The sequence below is a fragment of the Ceratotherium simum genome, chromosome 2, assembly GCF_057802395.1.
Source record: "Ceratotherium simum simum isolate JZ-2026a chromosome 2, ASM5780239v1, whole genome shotgun sequence".
NCBI lineage: Eukaryota > Metazoa > Chordata > Mammalia > Perissodactyla > Rhinocerotidae > Ceratotherium > Ceratotherium simum.
In genome coordinates this window covers 37082681-37099738 of record NC_141901.1, presented here as the reverse complement: position 1 = coordinate 37099738, position 17058 = coordinate 37082681, and the positions used below count along the sequence as shown (strand labels likewise).

The 17058-nt window shown below is 36.7% G+C and overlaps 1 non-coding gene across 3 annotated transcripts; it reads left to right on the top strand.

Moving 5' to 3' along the window:
* The first annotated feature begins 8559 nt into the window (after nucleotides 1-8559).
* On the top strand, nucleotides 8560-15589 carry LOC101400052 (uncharacterized). Of its 3 annotated transcripts, none has more exons than XR_015554726.1 (5): nucleotides 8560-8741; nucleotides 9269-9432; nucleotides 9752-9824; nucleotides 11035-11105; nucleotides 12047-15589. It is a non-coding gene; the product is annotated as an uncharacterized LOC101400052 (transcript). The 3 variants fall into 3 exon arrangements; XR_015554724.1 differs by lacking the exon at nucleotides 8560-8741 and having other exon boundaries at nucleotides 9219-9432; nucleotides 12047-12096; nucleotides 12632-15589; XR_015554723.1 differs by lacking the exon at nucleotides 8560-8741 and having other exon boundaries at nucleotides 9219-9432.
* Nucleotides 15590-17058: the final 1469 nt, after the last annotated feature.

Here is a 17058-nt window from a genome sequence, read left to right as displayed (position 1 = left end):
TCCCAAAGAGTTGTTGGTGTGGGTCTATGTATTGCAAAACTTCTGAAGCTTAGAGTATGAGAATAGTTTTGTTTTGTTTAATCGTGGTAAAATACATGTAACATAAACTTTACCATCTTAACCGTTTTTAAGTATACAGTTCAGTAGTGTTAAGTACATTTACATTGTTGTGCAACCAATCTCTAGACCTTTTTTTATCTTGCAAAACTGAAACTCAATACCCATTAAGCAACAATTTCCCCATTCCTCCTCCCCCAAGGCCCTGGCAAACACCAGAAACACTACTTTCTCTCTCTATGAATTTGAATACTCCAGGTATCTCATATAAGTGTAATCATACAGCATTTTTTCTTTTTGTGACTGACTTAGCATAATGTTCTCAAAGTTCACCCATGTTGTAGCATGTGTCAGAATTTCCTTTCTTTATAAGATGAAATAATTTTCCATTGAATGTATATTCTACATTTTGTTTATCCATTTATCTATTGATGGTCACTTGCATTCCTTCAACCTTTTGGCTATTGTGAATAATGCTGCAATGAACATGAGGGTGTAAATATTTCTTTGTGATCCTGCTTTCATTTCTTCGGAGTATATACCTAAAAGTGGAATTACTGGATCATTATAATTCTATTTTTCATTTTTTTTGAGGAATCTCCATATTGTTTTCCATAGCAGCTGCATCATTTCACATTCCCACCAACAGTGCACAAGGGTTCTGATTTCTCCACTAACACCTGTGATTTTCAGGTTTTTTGACAGTAGCGGTCCTAGTGGATGTGATGTGATATCTCATTGTGTTTTGATTTGAATTTCCATAATAATTATTGATGTTGAGCATCTTCTTGTGTCTTTATTGTCAAATCATATAGCATCTTTGGAGAAATGTCTACTCAAGTTCTTTGCCCATTTTTTAATCCAGTTGTTTGTTTTTTTTCATTGAGTTATGGGAGTTCTTTATATATTCTAGATATTAATCTCAACAGATATATAATTTGCAAATTTTTTTTTCATTTAATAGGTTTCCTTTCATTCTATTAACTGTATAGTTTGATGCAAAGAAGTTTTTAATTTTGATACAGTCCAATTTACCTATTTTGTTTTCTTTCGTTGGCTGTACATTGGTGTCATATCAAAGAAACTATTGCCAAATCCAATGTCATGAAGCTTTTCTTTGATGTTTTCTTCTAAGGGTTTCACAGTTTTAGATCTTATGTTTAGATGTTCGATCTATTTGAGTTAATTTTTGTATAATGTATAGATAAAGGTCTAGTTTCATTCTTTTGCATGTGAATATCCTGATTGCCCCATACCATTTTTGAGAAGACTGCCCTATCCCAATTAAGTGGTCGTGGCACCTGTAACATTTGACCAGATATGTGAAGGTTTATTTCTGTGCTCTCTAATCTGTTCCATTGGTCTATTTCATGTCTGTCTTTATGTCGGTACCACATTGTTTTGATTGAAATCAAGAAGTGTGAGACCTGCAAGTTTATTCTTTCTTTTCAAGATTATTTTGGCTATTTGGAGTCACCTGAAATTCCATATAAATTTTAAGATGAATTTTTATATATCTGCAAAAGAAATGCCATTGGGATTTTGATAGAGATTGCATTGAATCTGTAGATCACTTTGGGTAGTATTCACATCTTAGCAATATTACAACTTCCAATCCATGAACATGGATTGACTTCCCATGTATTTGTATCTTCTTTAATTACTTGCATCAACATTTTGTAGTTTTCAGTGTACAAGTCTTTTGCTTTCTTGGTTAAATTTATTCCTGAGTGTTTCATTATTTTTGAAGCCAATATAAATGGAATTATTTCTGTATTTCGTTTTCAGATTATTCTTTGTTAGTGTATAAAAATGGAATTGATTTGCGTGTGTTTGTCCTGCAACTTTGCTGAATTTATTTACTAGTTCTACTAGTGAAATCTTTAGGATTTTCTGCAAATAAGATCATATTGTTTTGAGTGGATTTTGGTGTATGGGGTCCAATTTCATTTTTTTGCATGTGGATATCTAGTCTCCTCAATACCATTTCTTGAAGAGACTATACTTTTCCATTCCAGGTGGATCTTTGGCACCTTTGTCAAAGATCAGTTGACTGTAGATTAGTGGGTTTATTTCTGGGCTCACTATTCTGTTCCATTGGTCTGATGGTCTGTTTCTTATGCCAGTACTATATTGTTTTAATTACTATTGTTTTGTAATATATTTTGAATCAGGCAGTGTCATGCTTCCAGTTTTGTTCTTTTTTTTCAAAATTGCTTTCTCTATTCTGGGTCTTTTGAGGTTTCATATGAATTTTAGGATTTTTTTTTTTCAGTTTCTATAAAAGATGTTACGGCGATTTTGAAAGGGATATCATTGAATCTGTAGATAGCTTTGGGTAGTATAGACATTTTAACAAGATTAGGTCTTTCAGTCCATGAACATGAGATATCTTTCCATTTATTTGTTTCTCCTTTAATTTTTTCTTCAGTGTTTTGTGGTTTTCTGTGTACAAGTCTTTTGTGTACTTGGTTAAATTTATTCCTAAGTATTTTATTCTTTTTGAGGCTATTGTACTGAGATTGTTTTCCCAATTTCCCTTTTAGATGGTTCATTGCTAGTGTATAAAAAAGCCACTGATATTTGTATGTTGATTTTGTATCCAGCAACTTTACTGAATTTGTTTATCAGTGCTGACAGTTTTTTGGTTGAACTTTCCTTTTGGTTAAAATTTCCTACATATAGGATCATGTCATCTGCAAACACAGATAATTTTATGCCTTCCTTTCCAATATGCATGTTTTTTTTTTTTTTTCTTATTTAATTGCTCTGGCTAAAACTTCTGGTACTGTGTTACACAGAAGTGGTAAGAGTGGGAATCCTTGTCTTGTTCTTGAACTTAGAGAGATGCTTTCAGTTTTTCACTGTTGAGTATAATGTTAGCTGTGGGGTTGTCAAATATAACCTTTATTATATTGAAGTAGATTCTTTCTATACCCAACTTGTCAAGAGTTTTTGTCATGAGAGGGTACTGAAATTTGCAAAATGCTTTTGCTACATCTATTGAGATGATGATGTGATTTTGATCATTCCTCAATATGGTTTATAACTTTTATGCTTTGTCTTTTAAATCTTACGAAATAATAAAAATTAGAGTTATAGCCCAAAATTGTTATAATTTTTTATATTTGTCCATATATTTACCTGTAGCAGAGAACTTTATATTTTTTTATGGTTCAAGTTACTGTTTAGCATCCTTTGTTTCAACTTGAAGGACTCCCTTTAGACTTTTTTGTAGTGCAGATCTAGAGATAATAAATTCATTCAGCTTACGTATAGCTGGGAATTCCTTAATTTCCCCGTCATTTATGAAGAACAGAGCTGCAACGTATAGTATTCTTAGTTGACAGATTTTTCTTTCAACACTTTAAATATATCATTTATATATATCATATATGTAAATAAACATATCAGGCCACTACCTTCTGGGCTGCAAGGTTTATGTTGAGAAAGCTGCTGATAATCTTATTGAGGCTCTCTTGTAAGTGATAAGTTGCTTTCTGCTTGTTGCTTTCAAGATTCTCTCTTTGACTTTTTTTCATTGAGGTATACTTGACATATAACATTATATTAGTTTCAGATACACAACATAATGATTTGACATTTGTATACACTGCAAAATGACCACCACAGTAAGTCTAGTTACCATTCATCACCATACAAAGTTACGAATATGTTTTCTTGTCATGAGAACTTTTAAGATTTACTCTCTTGGCAACTTTGTCTTTGACTTTTGATAGTTTGGTTATAATGTGTCTTGGTGTGTATCCCTTTGGGTTTATCTTAGGTGGAGCTTATTAAACTTCTTGTATTTGTGTATCCACGTCTTTCCTCAAATTTGGAAAGTTTTCAGTCATTATTTCTTCAAATGATCTCTCTGACCCTGTCTCTTTTTCTTCATCTTCTAGTATTGCCATAATGCATATATTGACCTGCTTGATGGTGTCCCATAAGTCCTTTAGGCTCTGTTCAATTTCTTTCATTCTTTTTCCTTTTTGCTCCTCAGTCTTGATAATTTCACATGACTTGTCTTCAAGTTCACTGATTCTAATTCCTGTTTGTGTCTGCTACTGAACCTTTCTAATGAACTTTTCAATTCAGTTTTGTGTTGTTCAGCTCTAGAAATTTTGTTTGACTCTTTTTTATAATTTCTATCTCTTTGTTGATATTCTCATTTTGTTCATATATCATTTTACTTATTTCATTTAATTGTCTACCCATTTTCTCCTTTAATTCACTGATCATATTTAAAACAGTTGTTTAAAATTCTTTTTTAAGTCTCAGTCCTGTGTATCTTTAGGGTAAGTTTCTGGAGATATATTTTGTTCCTTTGAATAGGCTATGTTTACTTGTTTCATTGTATACCTTGTCGTCTTTGTTGAAAAATGGGCATCTGAAATAATAGCCATCTCTCCTAGTTTTTGCGGACTGGCTCCATGCAGGGGAAGACATTTACTATTCAGCTCCATGGGAAGGTTCAAGGTCCTCTCAGGCCGTTTTTAGGCTTATGTCTTCCCTGGGCTGTGCATGTGCTTTCCTTCCAATTCTCCCTCAAACAAAGCTGCTTTTAAATGCATTTGTTTCCCCAAGAATCTCACTCTGGTTCTTCTCGGGGCCTTGGATGATCTATTGTATTACTCTCTCCATAATCTCTTGCCCCCTGGTGCCCATGGGTCTGTAGTCCCCATGTAGCTCTCACGTGCTAGAGCACCTACCACTGCTTTTAGTGGCCTCAAACCTGATATCCATTCTCATCAATGTTCCAAATCAGATGAGACAGAAACAAATCCCTTGGGCACCCCTACACAAGCCAGAATATTGAAGCAGTTCCACTCCTTTCTTCCAGTTTGAAGGAGTAACTGGGAACTGGGCAGCTTCCTCCTGACCATGCCACACCACAATGGGGGTGGGATGGGGCGAGAACAAGCAAAGGTGTCATCAAATTGCCTACTGTTTGGAGTGTGGCTTTTTCTTGGTTTTGGCATTTGCTTGTTGCCTCAGCTTCTTTATTAGTTTCTAGAGTTCCCACAAAGCTACTTTCATCTTTATGTTGTTGTTTCTTTGATATTTTCATGGAGGGATGAGGGTGGAAACTTCCTAGTCTGCCATCTTGCTGATGTCATTCTTAGTAAGCAGGAGAACGGTTTTTTTTAAGACATAATATTCAAATAATATTTTGACCAGATACAAAATTCTAGTTCAAAAATATTTTTTCCTGAATATTGGTTCATAGCATCTCATCTGAAACTCTTGGAACAGGTGCATTTTGGAATGCATTATTTTAAGGACTTTGGAAAGTCTATTCAGTGCATATACTTTATATACTGCATTACAAAGTGCCCCAGTGGAGATAAGATTAGCACCCCAAGATGAAATGCATTATTATTTCTAAACAAACCATATGACTATTTACACTAAAATGGAATGAATAATACAGACTATAAATAACCACATATCACTTCACATCATCTTCATAATTTGCAAATATATTTTGTTGCTGCACTTCCCTCCCAACCCTCATCCCATGTGACCCCCCAAAAGAAAAATCTTTTTATTTTTGTAGTTTAATGACTTTTGAAATTACAAGTATGAAATTTTGGACCAGTACTAAATAAAAATCACTCTCTTGTCCTGCTGCAGACAATTTGGCCATAGAGAATCAATTTCAATCAAATCTTTAAAGCTTTGTAGGTGTTCTACTCACTATTTCCAGAAGCTTTCAGAATTTTCACTTTAATATTTTTAAGTTTCACTACAATGTGTCTTTGTGTTGACTTTTCCTTCACTCTACGGGCCTGACCAATCTGAGTATGCTCATGTTCTCACATGAAACAGCAATTCATAGCCCTAAGAATTTGAACACCCAATTATACGAAAGGTACATAAACACATACTCCTTAAACTAAAGGAACTCATGAATTTAAACAGAAAATTGGAATCCAGTCCATGCACTGACTGCCATCAAGGAGGGGCACAAGGTGCTAAGAGGTCCAGAGGAGTGAAACTTATTCCAATATGGCTTCTGGTAGCTTTCAGAAGACAAAGCCTCAGCTGAGCATTGAAGGCTGTAAAGAGGTAGTCAAAGGAAGAAAGAGAGGAATGGCTTTCCAGGCAGCAGAAAAGGAACTAGTAAAGTCACAAGGCTTGAAAAAAATTAAAAGAGGTATATTGTATATTTCTAGAGTATAAGATAAGAAAATACAAAAGTAACAGAAGTAAAAATGCAATAGATTATTAAGGCCTTTCAAGCTATGCTAAGAAGTGGAAATTTTTATTAAATAAAAGGGAAAACTATTGAAGAATTTCAGGAAAGATACAGCCATGCTTTTATAAAAAGATGTTCGGTTGTCTGACAATAACTATTTAGTGAAAATAAAACTAGAAGGAAGAAAATAAATGCTTGTTAAAATTCAAGACCAGGGGCCAGTCCAGTGGCATAGCAGTTAAGTTCTCATGCTCCGCTTTGACAACCCGGGGTTCACAGGTTCAGACCCTGGGTGCGGACCGATGCACCACTTGTCAAGCCATGCTGTGATGGCATCCCATATAAAGTAGTGGAAGATGGGCATGGATGTTAGCCCAGGACCAATCTTCCTCAGCAAAAAGAGAAGGATTGGCAATGGCTGTTAGCCCAGAGCCAATCTTCCTCACCAAAAAAAAAAAAAAAAAAAGACCAAAATACAAATGCTGTAATTCTTCACTAGGGAGAGGATAGAAGTCCAGCAAAATGGTGACATGAGCATAGAGGACACAAAGAATATAGTTCAAGCCCCAGGGATGTTAACGACAGCTGACCAGGGGAGAGCCAAGTGGATTAGGGTAGGAATCCTAGCTTGGAACTGTACTACTGTGTCAAAAAGATGGTCACAGATGTTGATATTCACAAATACAGCCCTATTTATACATAGGCCACTTAAGTCACAGTGGGTGTGAGAAGAGTCAGGAACCGAAAGGCTGACATTCAGGGGTAGATTCCAGTCCCAATAAAGGATGTGAAGAGGAACCAGGGACTCTGATGCTACAAAGCCCATAGTCTAAACACTGTAACAATTATCTGTTTCTGGACCTACTTCCATCACAATCACCCAGGACCAACTCAACTATCATCATTAATAAGGAAGAATTTTTTAGACCTTTCTAATACAGCATTTGTCAACCAATTTTCCACAATGACATATCTGTTAATTAAGTTCCTCTTTGTCACATACAAGGAGTGTCACACCCAAGGACTACACTTTTACGTGAGCCACTCCCTCACATAGACAATAACTGTCTTTTAAATTGTCTGTATAAATGTGTAACACTGTGTTATTTTTCTCTTGTAGTCTCGTCCACAAATTGAGAGATGGTGAATGCATGTAAGAGAACTGTACTGCTGAAAGGATTAGAGCCCATCAGTGATTATCATTTCAGCATGGTTAAGTCTTTACTGGCCGATGATTTAAAACTGACTACAAAAACTCAAAAAGAATATAATAAAATTCAGATTGCTGACTTGATGGCAGTAAAGTTCCAAGGAGCTGCCTGTGTTGTCAAACTGATAGAATTGTATAAACACATAGGAGAACTCAAAGAACTTGTTAAAATTCTTAAAAATGAAAAGTTAAAAGGTAATGAGCAAGAACTCTTCACTTTTACTCTTTCTGCACCATCCTCAACCTTGATTAGAACCCTGACTTAGTTATAGTTGAAACATCTCTTTCCCAATTTAGGACTCAGTAGCCATGGCAATGGTGGTACTTCAGATGCCAACAAGTTAACAATTTAGGGCATCCCCTTTCCTATAAAGGGGATTGATATATGTTGGAAGGTGTATCTGGGGTGAGGATAAAGAACAAAAGACAGGGAGTTGACGAGAGGCTGAGGCTTCTAGTATGTTAGAAATGCTAGAAAATGACAAAAGAATAAATTAAGAATTGCGGTTCATTTAAAAACATTTACATTTAACCAATTAATGTGCCTGTGCTATTAGGCACATTTGCTCCATGATCATTATCCCCTCTAATAACAGATTCACAGCAGTACTTAACATAAAAACCTACCTCCAAGAGATGTGAAGAACTTACCCTCTTGTAAAATAACTGAGTAAAACCAAAAGTTTTAAAATTTCAGAGGCCAATATCACCATTTTGTCACCTCACAAATCCATGTCATATTTTCTTTTATGGGTTTCTGTAATTTTAACAGATGTTTTATAGAACATGACCAACCAGTCAGCATCATGAAAACCTTAGATTTTATTAAAAGGAAGTGATAGGGGAACAGAGTTGGGAAAGAGTTTGACTGAGGTACGTGGGAGTCAGAAGGACAAGAAGGACATGCTTACTGCTCAGGGAGTGAGTACGAAAACCACTGAGGAAGCATGAGACAGTCTTCCTGCCTGTGTTTTTAGTATTGGACCCCTTGTGCCAGGCCAGTTCAGTCAAGGTAGACAAAAGTGTACCTAGACCCACAGGCAGGAGCTGGGAGAAAATAACATTGAAACTGCTTCAGCTGTCTTAGACCAGATGCTCTGTGTTTATGATGTCCTCTTTGTTTTTGCATCAGTTGCGATGAAAATGAGAAAAAAAGTATTAACTCCTTTGGAAAGGAGAAGTCAAGAAGCAGCAGGTGCTGCTACACCTGCACCCACCACAAGTGGAGATCTGACATCTGAAAGAGCAGAGGAGACTCCTGTGGCTCAGGTAAGCTTGAGGAAGAGAAGCAGGCTGGAAGCCTCACAGAAGAAACTCCGCTATAGTACTTGGCTCTTTATTAATATTTCAACAGCTCAGATTTACCAAGTTGAGGAATTAAGGACCACTTATTTGGTGCCAGACAAAGAGCAAGGCACTATAAAAATTTCTATGACATAAATATGATGACATAATCCCCATTATCAAGATGAGTTAACAATCAGATTGGAAATATATCTTGGCCATGCTTTCATAAACCTAGATTTTCTAATTCCAAGACCAGTGCTCTTCCCATCACAACACAGAGGTGATTAGAGAAGTAATGTTTCCTTTTAAGCCAACCATCCCTCTTTTAATACTACCATCTATGTCCACTCTTACCTACTGGCCAGCTCTTTAGGTGATGGGTTGGAACTCCATGGAGTTTCCAAGGACACCACATTTCATATAAATAGAACGAACTACAAAGTAATGAAAATATGTTCTGCTTCTTTAAATACTGAAAACCATTAACAGGAAAATTAAATTACTTTCAGAAAAGAAAAAACACAACCAAAGAAAATACTGGAACAAAAAGGAATAAGGTGACCCAGGAGCAGATTCAGCCTATCCTTCAGTAGCCAGCTTATCTGCAACCATGGGCGGTCCACCATCTCTCCAGATCTCATCATCAACTCCATCCTCCACTTCATTAACTGAGGTACACACTTCCTGTTTCTCTTTTCCAAGTTTTCTTCAACCTAGGAATAGTGCAGTCCACAGTTACTGTTGTTAGTCTCAAGTATAACTCTTGTTACTGATTAACTGGCTTTGGCAAAGGTGTTTCCCTTGTTAGGGTAAACTGGTAACGCTGATGAGAAACCACATCCAAGTAAAGTCTAATCATTCATAGGAGATTGTCATATGTAATATCTCAACTCAGACCACTCTAAGTACGTCTGGTCTGTGGAGTTAAACAGTGTGGCTCCATGTTCTATGGACTCATGATCCAGCTTTGCCTGCTATACTTCCTATTACAGATAAAACAGCTTCATGAAAGTACTCTGCTGCAGCTCAAATAAACCAGGCCACTGTGGAGAAAGGAGATTAGAGGTAAACAAACCTGTCCTCTGTTTTTCTGTTAGCATCCCAGCCATTGGGAAATGCAGTGGATACACAGTGGAGGACTTGGCTCTAATTAGATATCCCTTACCTGAGCCAATTTAGAATAGGGAATATGAGCCACTACATGTCTTTCTCATCACTTGTAATAGCAGAACACTATTTCTTGGGAGGAGGCAATATGAGTCGGACTCTCAAAATGGCCCTAGGTACACCAGGGATAACTGAAAACCCTAGTGTTTGTTGCTTATAGTGGGCACCGTTGTCCATTTTCAATGCTATCCAAGTTGTTGTTTCACTCTTTTTATTTCCACCAGTCATTTAAGTGGGTAAAGGATATATTTGAATTTACTATTATATTTTAATCTATCTCTTACGTACTTCCTCAATGGCAATGGCCTTATCATCCACAGCCGTGTGCTGCTCTTGCGGAGGATCATGCTTTAATTCAGAAAGATTATTCTGTTTAAATGAGTGTGTTCTTAACATCCATGCCATTTTCTGCTACCTTATACTTCTGCTGGCTAAGCCATACCAGTTCATTAGTCTTTCCTTTCTGCTAAGCAATTCCTTTCTAGCCTGGTCCCAGCTACAAATATCTGTGAAGGTTGTTGTGCCCGAATGTTATGATTGAGGTTTTAGTCATGAGAAAGTAACTTTGTATTCCTTGCTCAAACTTGTAAGTTTATTTTCCTATTTCTGTCCAACACAGAATCAGATAATGTAAATCCAATGCCAGGTAGCTGCCAGAAGGAAATGTTCTTCCAAAGGGCCCAATGACAGTGATGATACTGAAAGCAACAGAGCCATTCTAATATGACTCCCCAGAAAAGGGAAAAAACACAATTTTCATGCTACTGTGGGCTAGTGTGATTTTTTCCAAGTGAAGGTTTTAATTTTTCCAAGTGAAGGTTTTAAACACCAACTTGAAAGAGAAATTCACACAAAAAAAGATCATTGCCATATCAGATTACTTTGAATGGAAAGGAATCCTGGAGATAAATGAAGCATCACCTGTGTCTGAAGCTGGTATTGATCAAAAGATTGAGGTCCCTAACAACATTATCAAAAGAGCAAATGAAACTCCCAAGATTGATAATCTTTACAAGCAAGCATCAGGAACATTTGTGTATGGGTTGTTTGTGTTACATCAGGTAATCCCTTAAAATTGTTTTTCATTTTCTCCACCAACACCTGAAAGTAAGCCTCTTCGCTTGCCAAAGTCTGCTTGCTGATTGAATATTGGAACCCAGGATCCTCTTCTGACTAGAGGTAGGTGGTCAAGTTTCCACACAACAGGAAATGGGACCTATTACCGTTCATCTACCCAAGATACCCCCTTGGAATTTCTTTGAAAAAGATTCACTAAGAAATCTTATCATCATTATATTATCTATTCTCAGCCACAATGAGCAAAGACAGTGCAGGGTCTAGATCAATAGGGACATGCTAGTAATTTTATCTCCTTAAGCTCCAGTTCCAACTGGAGCTCACAGAATTTTATTTTGAATTTTTATAAATTTATGTTGAAGAATGGATTGCTTTCCCAAGTTTGAATTCTGGATATGTATTCAAAGTAATAAATGGATTGTCTTATTTTCTCCTAGACACAAATACATTCAACAGCTAGTCATCTGCTCTAACCAATCAGTGCTGTCTCCTCTTATTCGTTTATCATAACGAGATTATTGAAGAACAGAGAAATATTGAATTGCATGGTACTAGGAAGATAACGTAGTTTGATCCTGTCATTTACAAACCAAAAAATAAACAGGCACAGAGAATGTTACTGATATGTCCATGTCCAAATTCAGGGTAGTAGTTAGTAAAATTCATCCAGCACTTTCCTCCACCAAAATTTAAGCTCTGCTATAAACTCTATAAGCATTTTACCTGATTGACTGCTACATAAATCCATTATATCTGTCTTCTAGGACAGCTCCTTAATTTTGCCTCTCTTATTTCCTTACACTCTCTTTAAGAGATCATGCTTATAAATGCAACTATAGCATTGATGAGTAATAGCTCAGGTGTGTGAGACACTGTAGAGTGTGCATTAAGGGAGCTAGTCAATGAGGACAAGATATTGAAGGAGAGTGAATGAATGAGAAGGGTTGAAAAAGAATTAGTGAGTTACAGAAGTTTGCTTCTTATAAATTCCTTATGATCTACTGAAAGATTGTTGTAACAGATGTTCTTTTATTTCTCTACAGGGCTGGAGCCAAAGAAACCCACCAAAGATTTCTAATTCCTCAGTACCCAGGTGCTTTAAATAATCTCAGCTGCCTTGAAGGTGGGATCAGAAGAAATAGAAAGACAATTCATTGTTCTAGAATTACCAGGCGGCAAAACACCTAGAGTAGCAAAGGCTAGAAAGCAAGATAATAAGAGGATGGCCCTCAGGGCTGGACCAGTGGCGTGGTTAAGTTTACGCACTCCACTTTGGTGGCCTGGGGTTTCCTGGTTGGGATCCTGGGTGCGGACCTATGCACTGCACATCAAGCCATGCTGTGGCAGCATCCCATATACAAAATAGAGGAAGATGGGCACAGATGTTAGCTCAGGGCTACTCTTCCTCAGCAAAAAGAGGCAGCTTGGCAATGGATGTTAGCTCAGGGCCGATCTTCCTCACCAAAAGAAAAGGATGGCCTTCTGAGATGACCTAGCCCAAGTTACATATGTATCTCTACCTGCTGTTACTATTATATGTATTGTATTTACTCTATTGTGAAGCTCTTTCTCTTATATATGGCAGTTACTAATTATGCTTTCAGAAACTGAATGTTAATCTTTTTCAGAAAAGAGTGAATAAGAAGAACACAATCTATGAAATACAGGATAATACAGGAAGGATGGATGCAGTGGGGATTGGAAAAGGGCACAACATCAAGTATGAGGAAAGATAAACTTCAACTCTTCTGCTTTCAACTGAGAACAATAGACCAGAAGCTGAAACTGACATGTGGAGATCACAGTTTCATTGAGGTGGGAACTGGATGGAGGATCATTAATTTGCCAAAGAGGCAAATAATTTAGTTTAGGTTATGAGAGTACTAGATCCTGTTTTCTTACACAGAGAGTCCAGTAGGTGGGAGGAGAACACAAACAATGCCCTTGCATTCACTTGTAAGTGGAGGATTATTAAAAAAGATATTAAAGAAATAGCATCTATATAGGTTTTGAAAGGATATGACATCTGTGCTCGTTGATTAAAAGGTTTGTATAAATTAGCAGGGTAAGAAATAATTTAATATAGTGGTCAAGAGCAGGACTTTGAATAGAACAAACCTGATTTGAATCTTCGCTTCAGCAATCACTAGTTGCCTGATATTGGAGAAATAGGTTAATTGGTCCTCTAAAATGGTAAAAATCTCTACATCATAGGGTTGGTTTAAAAGTTAACAAGACAATGCATACACATTACTTATCTCACTGTCCTTACACGTAATAAGAAATTAATCTGCAGTAGGTATCATTTTTCTTAGCAAGGTAAAGACATTGGAAAGAGTTCTGGGCAAAAGAAATGGCACATGCAAATATTGAAAAGCATGAAACAGTATAAAGAGTTTTGTACAACTGAAATTCAGTAACGTGGAAAGATGAGGCCAGAGGGTTAAAAAAGGGACAGATGTGTAGCCTTTTGTCTGAGATATAGAAATGAAAAATTCATTGTGAAAATAAGTAACACAAGATTTTATGCAGAAGAATGCTTGATCACTTTAACATTTTAGCAAAAAATATTCTGATGAGTATCTAGAGGAATACATTAGGGAGAGAATAAGTTTGAAGGTAGAGATATTGACTGGAAGCAACAGGGTGCTGGATCCAATCATTCCCTAAGAAAAGAGAGCTGATGTTTAAATATTCAGGAATTATATTAGTTGTTTGGTGAAACTTTGGCAGTTTGAAATCAGCCAAGGTGGAATTATTTATACCACCCAAATTTGCAAATGCTAATAATCAAGACTTTTTTAAAGTTGGGGAGCTAACTTACCAGGACACCACAGAAAACAATTTTAGAAGTCTATTTAAGAAGGGGAAAGACTAGGAGAGCTTGGATTAATGGCAGAGAAAAAGGACTTTTTGAAGGTTGAGCATCATGATTTTGTGACTAATTAAGTGATGATGGTGAAAAGAGAAAAGATTCAAGAAACATTCAAGGATACTTCAAGAATATTGTATAGCCAACTGGATAAATGGTGCTACTATTTACTAAGATTGACAATGCAGGAAAAGAACATGATCCAGGGAATGAAAATGTGTTCTGCTTTGAACAGGATGAGTTTGAGGTGTGTATTAGATATCCAAGAAATATCTATCCATCAATATGGAGATTTGTAGATCTGGAACAAAAAAGTAACTTATGCTGGAGATATATGTATTTGTCAGTTTAGAGATAATTGTTAAAGTTATGAGTTTGGGTGATATTGCTTGAAAGAAATAATAATATAATAATATTTACCTTTGTGCTAATAGAAAACCCTGAGCACTCAGTATGTGCTAGGAAATATTCTAAGTAGTGTAAGAAATTAGCTCAACTAATCCCTACGAGAGATAATAATGAAGATACAATCATTATTCCTGTTTCATAGAAATAAATATAGATGCTCATAATTGTCACAGCCAGTAAGTGGTGGAACTGAGATTTCAACCCAGGCTGGCTGGCTCCAGAATGTAGATTCCTAGGCAAGACAAACAAGAAGATCAGATAGATAACAGTAAAGCCATGGAAAAGACTAGTATATATTTGGGAGTGGCCAGAGGTGAAAGGCTACTACCATGAGAATGAAAGGAAATGAACAGAGAAGTCAAAGGAAAACTGAAAAATATATGTAATAATCATCAAAAAGAAGTTTAGTGAGAAGGAGTGTCAAGACTTCTCATGCCAGACAGAAATTAGCAAGGGAGTCCCAGAGTCTTGGAAAACTGCATCTCAGAGCACAAGGTGCCCGTCCTTGGCTGAAATGCACATCCTCGCCAACAGGAGAAAGTTGTGGTTGACTCTAAATGGCATCACACTACCTTTCTTGCATCCAAAAAACACACAACACAGAACATGTGTTTCTTGATAACACTAATCAACGCTAAATTTAAATACAAATGATTCAAATGGAAATACTGACATAATCAGGCACACAGACATATACATGAACACAATTTAGTCCACTTCTCAGATTCACTAATTCAGCAATCCCTGTATTCCAATCTAAGAACAGCAGTTGCATCATGAAAAATTTTAATCTACTGTAATCTCCCAACATTCTGCCTAATTAGGACCTCCCTGCAATGCCTTACACTGAGTGAATAGCCATTCCCACTCTCCTGTGGTTTTCTCTCACTTCTTTTGTGGAACTCCTGCCATGTTCAAATGTAAAAATGAGAAACTATCTCTTCACAGGCTCCAGACCATGGCTGGGGGAAAAACTCAAAAGATGGTAATTAGTTAAAGATATGGGTGAGAAAGAAAGAATAGCCTTAGAGAGTGTTCAAGGGGGAATGACTGGCCCTTGGATAAGGGATACACTGTGGGAAAAGGGAGAAATATAAGCAGAGCCTCATGTCAATTGCTAGAATCTCATTATGTCTTTCTTATCTCTCCTTCAAGTTTATCAAAGCCAGAAAAGCAAAGAAAAGACTAATCAATTTTAATTTAAATCTGGAAGTTGAAGTGAAGGACCCTCCTGCAATCAATTAAGTGGTGTTGACACTGATTTTGTAAAAGTTGAGATTTTCATTTAAACAATAGATTCAGTAGAAATAGCCCATCATATATGTGTTTTAAAATCTGAGTTGTATGCTAGGTTGCTTTCTTTTTTAAAAATTTCTTCTCACTCTCCTGTATTTTCAAAGAATACTACAGTTTGCATCTATAACATCCATAAGGCAAATATATAAAATTTCTTTTGTAAAGGGCATTGTCTGCCAAAGTGTCAGATATGGTCTCTTTAATCCAGAAGTGAGCTGTTTGAGGGTGGTTGATTTGTACATGTGAGTCACACAGGGCGGGGCACACAGGGCCTCATCAACAGTGGGATCTACATTCTGATTGTGATTTCCAGAAAACAAGGCCCTAACCATGGCCTTGTCTAAGATTATGCAGATTGATCCCACAGCCCATGTTCAAATCAATAAACCCTGTGCCCTAAGGAAAACATGTATTTGAACCACAGAAAATAATTCCTTTTTGCAGTTATATGCCCAGAAGGGGAACATTTGGGTAGCTGGTTTCTCTTCAGGAAGCACCATTGGTGATTTGCACAAAGGTACCAATATTTACAACAAGCTTCCCTATCTCTAGCTTGTGTGGAATATCTAGTCCCATTTATCTGATTTGTAGATACAGCTCATTATTAGTTCTCCAATTATGTTTTCTTATTGTCACATTTTTAATGTGGGGACACACAAAGACAAAAGGTAATGAATAGTGAATTAAATCTACTCTCAGTGAATTAAATCTATTCTAAGTGATAGTAAATATCACCTAAAGAAATTAAATATCTGAAATCAATATTTAAAATATAGCTGTTGACTTCTGTTTCTGGTGATTGCAGAGTAGTCTGCCACCACAAAGAAAAACATAACTCAATAAAATAACATGAGGTGACAGTTTCCAGGCTTTGGACAATAGGCAGCATCAGCATAGATCCCTTATAGAAGAGAACTCAGAAGGTGGGCTTTATAATTCCCGAGATCTCTACCTTGGAGGATTTCCTGACTGCAGGCTAGTGAGCAGGTCTCAAAGCAGAGCATGGCAGTCACACTGGGCCAAAGGGGTAAACATCAGTTTCCATGGCACCTAAATAGCTGGATCTAGAGAGAAGGGAGCTATACAAAGGGGTCCCCATCTATTGGCTGAGTCCTGGGTTGCACATATAGAGGTTGAGGTAAAATGAAGCCTGCCACAGAGCTTCAGAGGGTTGAGAACAGAACAGAGGTACAGGAGAGCAAACAGTGCTGGCAACATTGGATGTTGTTAGAATAGAGACACATCTCTAGCACCTGGGCATCAAACTAACAAAACAGAGAGGTTGTACATGAGGAGTAAACAACATACACTAGACTAAGGACAACTCTAGACCCATCCTAACAAAGCCTGAAACCAAGCCTCAACCTGATTCAGAAAAAATATATGAATATGAGGGGTTTTTTCCCAGCTTTATTTAGATATAATTGACATATAACATTGTGTAAGTTTTGGTGTATAAAAGGATGATTTGATATATGT